The sequence below is a fragment of the Egretta garzetta genome, unplaced genomic scaffold (assembly GCF_000687185.1).
Source record: "Egretta garzetta isolate BGI_Z169 unplaced genomic scaffold, ASM68718v1 scaffold96, whole genome shotgun sequence".
NCBI classification, from domain to species: Eukaryota; Metazoa; Chordata; class Aves; order Pelecaniformes; family Ardeidae; genus Egretta; species Egretta garzetta.
In genome coordinates, this window is record NW_009259965.1 from 312614 (window position 1) to 319875 (window position 7262).

The following is a 7262-nucleotide window of genomic DNA, read 5'->3' on the forward strand; positions in this document are numbered from 1 at the left end:
CTCTAAAAGATGGATGAATAGATCTCTAAGACCTGTTTAGAAAAACAGCATGCTTCAGAGACTACTTTTTCTTTCAGCAATTCATCCTGTCCAAAAAGTTTCATTAGATTATGCATTACATGTAAGACCAGCCTAATTCATCTTACTTTAATGTGTGTATTAGCTTCTTACTTTAGAAAATGAAGATTCAAGGTCCCATTTCAACAAAATCTTACAATACTATCAATGCAAAAACTTCCCTGCATTATCAGGCTAACAGACATAAAAGCTGAAGTAATCTTCACTGGGACTCGTCAGTCCACAGACAGCTAACCATTCCTGTCTCCCTTCACGATAAATGGAGATTCAGTCAACACAGATAAGAGTCTGTGATAAAACAAATTGCACCCTAAAGCAGAGAGCTAAATAGATCAAATGAATCATTTCTTAAAAGCACACATTTTCATTTTCCGTAACAGGAGTTTAGAATGACTAGTTCAGTGGATGTACATATTATACACATCCACAAGACAGATGAAATAAGTTTTACCCTGTTTCTCCCTTTGCTCTCTTTTGTCTTAGATGAATAACAGCACCTATACCAATTATTTATTTACTACATTATTATATGTTGAGACTTATGCTGCTATTCTTCCTAGAAACAGTAAACCAAAATTTGACATAAATTGATCACAGAGATCCAGAAGCAATTTTTTTACTCTGAAAGCAATTTGTACAAATCATTAATATCTGAAAGCAAACTGAAGGAAATATCTCAGTATACAAACTGCGCAAGCATAATTTTTCACTTTTCTCCAATATTTTCCATCCATTTTTATCTGCTATCCTACTGTAAGATACCTTCACAGCCTAACCCACGAGCCTCTACAGTCTATCTTTGTTACTATATGAGCCACTACTTAGAGGTGATGATGTTACACCTTCACCAGCGTGTCAGTCGGCTTTCCCCAAGAAGGCTTTCTATCACCTTTCCTTTCATATAAGGGAAAGCCAACACACTAGGAACAGGTACAAAGTGTTGCAAGAGCAAAGCGTGAGAACATACACACTTAATGCATGCCACATGCTCTGAAAACTAGTCATGACTCAATTCCTCCACAGTATTTGAAACTTTTTAAGCCTCATACTACCCAATACTCCTTGAATATTCAGACACACTATGGGACTTAAGATCCCCAGAACCTGTGTTCTCCTTTTGTTTCCACACACAGAGGTGCCACAGTCCAGCAAAGCCCTTCATCCCCCACCTTCAAGGGTTTCAAAAGAAACTACAGCAATCTGTATCTGCCCTACAGCCACTTTGCAAATGCAGCATTTTGGGGGGGGGAGAGGGAAACGTCACACAGGGGCAGCGGTGTAACAACTCAGCCCTGATATACACAAAGCTATCTAATGCTTTGTTTTCCACTTTGCATGACTGCACTACATCATACATGCATATCTTCCCCTTCACCGATGACAAACCCCATAAGCTCTCCTGCTCCTGACAAGTTCCCCAATAAAATACTACAGTAGATTTTTCAAGGTGTACGTGCACTTTTTTTATTTTCATGTTAGGCCTCACTGTCATCTCCCACAGCATCAGCATCCACCTCATACTGCGTTACTAAAACGTCAAGTGTATCAGCAAATCTCTCTACCATTCAGCATGGCTACACCTAAAACATGAAGAGTTATCAAGTAGTTCTGTGTTCCAAACAAAAAGAATTAGCCTGCACAATTTAATGGCATTCCCTAGTTTTAAAAAAATCTTCGGAATTTTGCTCTGAAAAGGTATTAGAGCTGCCAATTGCTGATGAAGGTTTGCCATTAAACATTTGAGAAGCCTGTACTGAAGTGTTAGTGTTTCAGTATTTTAGAATGTATTGCAGGCATCAGAGCTACTGATGCATAGCCTTAACTCTTCTTAGAATCCAGAAATAAAAACAAAATGCTAAGAAGAATGCTTCCACTCTAAAGTCCATTATTCAGTGAACAGCCAGCAGCAGAAATATTTAGCAGGCCAATAAACTTAATAAGACATTGCTCCTGGACCTATAAACAAAAGGGGGGTGGGGTGGAGGAGTGGGTTGTAGCATTATACATTTGAGAAGAAATAAAAGTTATTAACATTATTTCGTAACAGAAAATTATGAGACCCTGCATGACCTGAGATCTAAGAGCAAGACTTTGATGCAGCTCCAACGTAGGAAAAGAGCTAAACTTAAAAAATAGGATGCACAATTCAGGATATCATCAATTAAAGAATGCATTCATTTATTACACAAGAAATTCCCAAACTTTTAGACCTATAGCTTGTTGTCTAACACCCTATTTTCCTGAACACAACAAGCATAGAAAGTTTAAGGTTTCCTTTCACATGGGTTTACAAAGCTGCGGTAAGTGATTTACAGAACACTAGTAAAGAGCAAACTAAAATTTCATAACTGTGTTGTAGAAAGCCCGCTATATAGTTGACATCTTTGTGAGAATCATCTTCAATACAGACAAGTGAAAAAAGCCACTGGATGTGAATTGGTCCTTCAAGGCCCCCCACTTTACAAGTCAAGAATGTGTATTTCCTTTTTCTTTCACAAAAAGTAGGTGAATGAGAAAAAGATACAAACACTGAAGTAGATCTGTATCGCAAAGCAACAGCAAGGTGGTAGTAGTAATAATAGCAAGATTATGATTACAGACTAGAGGCCAAAGCTATTAAGACAACAGATGTGCTAAGAGCGATCAAGCTATGATCCACTGACAAACCCATGCGTTGGTTCTGACTGCCTCTAGTTGTGAAATGTGTTAAAAGCCCAAGGTACATTCATAACCATGCTGATAATCGCTGCAGTTCACAAGGCACTTTCCATTTCTAAGAGGAGTTATTACAAGACAAATGCAACTTGCGCTATGGATTTGAGAACTCAACAATAGTTCTACACCATTTAAAGTCCTCACACCAGCCACAGCTCCAAAAGCAATTAATTTCATGTTGTCTGTTTTCCTCTTGTGCCTACTCTCAAAGTCCAGTATGTAGCTAAACAAATAAAAAAATTAACACAAAGAGACACCACCACCCTGTGTACCTATCAGATGCTTCAGCAATACACCACTTAAGACCTAACGCTGCTCTTACTTTATTACTGCAGAGGAAGAGAATACCAGACCTTCCCAAATGGTCACGTCCCCTAAATTATCTTCTGCAAAGTAGTAAGTGATAACCTCTTTTAAAAAGTACTTGCTCCAAATTTTATGATATCTGCTAGTACTTTCTTTTTGTATCTGTAAATCAGTTATAAAACTTTGTTCAGACCCTGTGATGTCATGATATATAAAAAATTAATTTCAACTGAAACGACTGTGTTTTGCAGTTCCCACTGAAAGAAGAATTTCTCCTCAGCTACAGGAAATTAACATGGGTATCTTAGTTACAGACACTCATAAACCTAACTAATCAAGATCTGGTATCAAAGAAGTCTGAAGATCACAGAGACCAAGTAGCTTTTCAGTCAACCATCTTATAAGCAACACAGATAACTCATGGTAGTTGCACTCCCTAGGCCAAAATTATACTTTTTCCAAGCTTGAATAGCCTGATGAAGAAATACTTCACATTCGTCACCAGACAGAAGTCATATTATTGTGATTCATTATTGTATCACCATCTTTTAGACAGAATACTACATCTTTATTTCCAGAAAACCTACTGCAGGAACTTTGCAGACAACTCTGATGTCTATTCCACCAATCTGGACTCCTTTAGAGGAATCACCTCATCCACTCCACATTCATGAATTCTCAGAATTGTTTCACCTTTTTCAAGTGTGTATTTATTAAGATTACCACATAATTTTCTCATGCCAGACAACGTAGCAAAGATAACTAACAGGAGCTCTAAATGTTCTACCATTAATCAGTGAACACTTCAGTGTGGCTTAACACTTTTTACCACTGTTGTAACAGCTAACGTCATCTTGGTTGTGTAAATTCAGAATGATTTTATGCTGTACCAAGGGAGGTGAAAGCATTAAACGCTAGCTCAAATATGAGTATTCAGATGCAAATACGTGCACGTATTGCTAGTACCTATTACAAGGAATAATAATTGCTATTAAATTTCTTAAGAATGATCTCTCAAACTCAAATTTCAGATAGCTTCATTTGTTTAGCAATCTTTCTGAAAGTCAATTCAGCACTTAAGTTTTATGGCAAGCTGCCTCTGAGATACTGACATTTTCCATCTAAGATACAAACTACTTAAACCTTAAGAAATAGCACCTACCTAAACTTACAGTTACTCATTTTCAATACTTTATCCTCATTTATAGCATCCTAAATTAGCTAGGAACTGGCAGACACCTGAAATTCACCATGCTTCAACATGAACTGAAATTACACAACTCTAGGCTATCATCTTATCTCTCAAGTAAAGCTGGTTTAAGTCCAGTCAGTAAATAGATAGGAGACTGCTGCAGAAAACACAGAATGATATATGCAGAGTAAAAGCCAGCCTGTCAAAATTCTGTGCAACATTCATGCCCCAACAGTGTCCTAGAGGATCACTGTACAACCGAGAGATCCAGCTTTTCAGAAAGCTAACATGCTCTGTCTTATATTTCACAAGTGTAAAAACTACACAGTACTTTTTCCTCATTAAGTGCTTAACATTGGTGACTTAATCAACTTAGGTGTACTAAAACTCTGCCAGGGTAAGTTATCCTAGAATCGTAAGCGAATATACAGTTTTTCAAATCCTCTTAAGCTCTTACATAATACTGTTATGTGTATTAAAACAACAGCTACTTTACATTATTAGAGAAGGTGTAGCATTCCAGTTAAGCACTTAAAAGTAGTGTGAAAATGAAGATGCACAGAAGCCCACAGGTTACTAAAGGTAAGAGCTTATGCAATTTAATATTAGTGTATTCATCATAAACTGCAGTTCAGCCTTATATACAAAAGGTAGCATCCCTGATCTTAACCATGTTTCATCAGTTTCTTATTTTACGACATAATTAGAAAACACTATTAAGAAGGAACAGACAGAAGTTTACCAAGAAGTTTTAGAGCTACAGCATTTCAGTGGAATTTTGCAAGCAGACGAAAATCCAAGGGAAGTGCATTATTTCATGGGATGCACATTCTGAGGAAAAACGGCTAGCTGTACCAGGATATTGTGCCCTTGAAAGCAAGGCAGGCAACAAACCAAGACAAAGGCACTAGTTTGGAATTGCAGTTGCTAGTGGGACAAAAAGGACAAGGATACACTGAAGGTGTGGACTGCAAAAGAATTACTCAAATATGACATCGAAGGCAGGCAGTTAGAGCCTTAGAAGAGATCACGTTGGTCAGAACAGCACACAAAGACGATGACTACTGCAAGTAGAATAATATCTGCAGTAGCATCTTAACATGCATACTCTTCACATGCTATTTGTTTAAAACAATCAGAAAGCAGACTATGTTTCTAGAGTGCAACCACCCACACCACATGGGAATATTAGTTCTCATAGGAAGACAATTCAAGGAACAGCAGTAACCAGTACAGAAATTTCAGTATTCAAAATTCAGCCTGTATTTTCTTCCTTCTCAGTTGAGTAAAAAAAAAAAAACATCACACCAGTTTATCACTAAGTCCACTTAAGATGTCACCTTCCCTTTTCCCTGTTTCTGTGGGAAGCCTCATGCATGGGTCACAAGGGTTCTCTTAAGAGAGCCAGATGAATGTGCTGTCTTAAATGATACCTTGCCTACCAGGCACTACTCCAGCATTCAGGTTAGCTCCTTTTCCCAACCACTTGAAGAATCATGCCATCATTCTACCACTTTTCTAGCCATTTAGAATATTCAGGAAAAATATGAGACAAGACTGGACTTTCTCCTCCTTAGCTTTTGTTGTCAAGTCCTCAAATCCCGGTGTTTACATGCACTAGAAGTAAAAGGGGCAGATATTAGTCTATTTAAGTTAACATTTCAACGTGTTCCACAAGGCAAGATTTGATTGTATTATGTAGCAGTGACTGTTAGTTGTTTTGAGTTTGTGTCAGATTCCTTCTTTCTGAGGATCAGCAATAGTACAAAAATAGCCAGCAGCCAAATTCCCACTTTCTGTGATACACTCATAGCTAACAAGAAAACCCCCACCATTCATTAACCCAGTTCCTAATGGTGCATGCCTTGCAAGAACTGCTTAATTCTAACATAATAAACATTTGCTTGTAAACACTTCTATATAGATTTCATTTTGCTGAGATTCATTAAACTGGTCCTTCCCCAGAGCCTGAAGATCTAAATATATCCATAATAAACAACTCCAAAAAGCAGCCTATATGACTAAGTAGTGACTGCACTACAGAGGGCAGGCGTAAGCAGATTTGCATGCAATTCATTCATGCTGGATGGCTGTAAATCACACAATACACTTCAGCTGCTCCTGGAACTGCAATGGTACCAGTGAGGAAACCACTTCTTTGCATATCCACTCTTAACAAGCATTTGAAAGCAAGGTGATCAGTAAGAAACTATCCATAAGCAAAAACCCAAAGCTTTTTATATGCCCATATCCCACATAAAGCTTTCTCCTTCACAGGTGTTCCAGCATCCCTTACCAACAAAAATATCCAATCTGAAAATAGGTCACATTTGTCGCCAACCATCCTCTGGCCAATATAGGTTTTTTCTCTAGTGGATGTTCTCCAATACTTTATTCAGTCTACTTACTTAAAAAAAAAAAAACCAACCCAAAAAACCCCAAAACACACACCATCAAAACCAACCACACATCTGTCCTTCAGCTATTACTAAGACTGTCCATCAACCGCAAACATCTTTAAAAGTCATCTTCTATAAATTTAACTAGTGAAGTACCAACTGGGTGCCAAAACCCACCCAGCGAAAAGCATAAAGACCTGTCTCCAGGACTTAACTACTTATGCGACCGATTTCTATAGTAATCCAAAAGGCAACAAACGCAATGCAATAAGCGTACTGACGACACAAGGAACCCGCATATTACCAAAGAATAGCCACTCGTGCCTTCAGCCCCTGTCAGGGGCACGCTCCAGCTCTGCGAGCAGAAAAGACGCCAGCTTGCGTTCTGAGCTAACCTGTTGGCTGCGCACCCGGTTCCGAGGGGTAAGATGCACCGTCATTCCCCCACAGCGCGCCCGTGACCGGACCGACTCCCTCACCGGAGAGCTCTCCCCTCGCTTGTTTACCTCCCTTCCGAGCGGCAGAAAATACGAGGCGGAGCTGGCGGGGGCGGCGCGGTGGCGGAGGGGCAA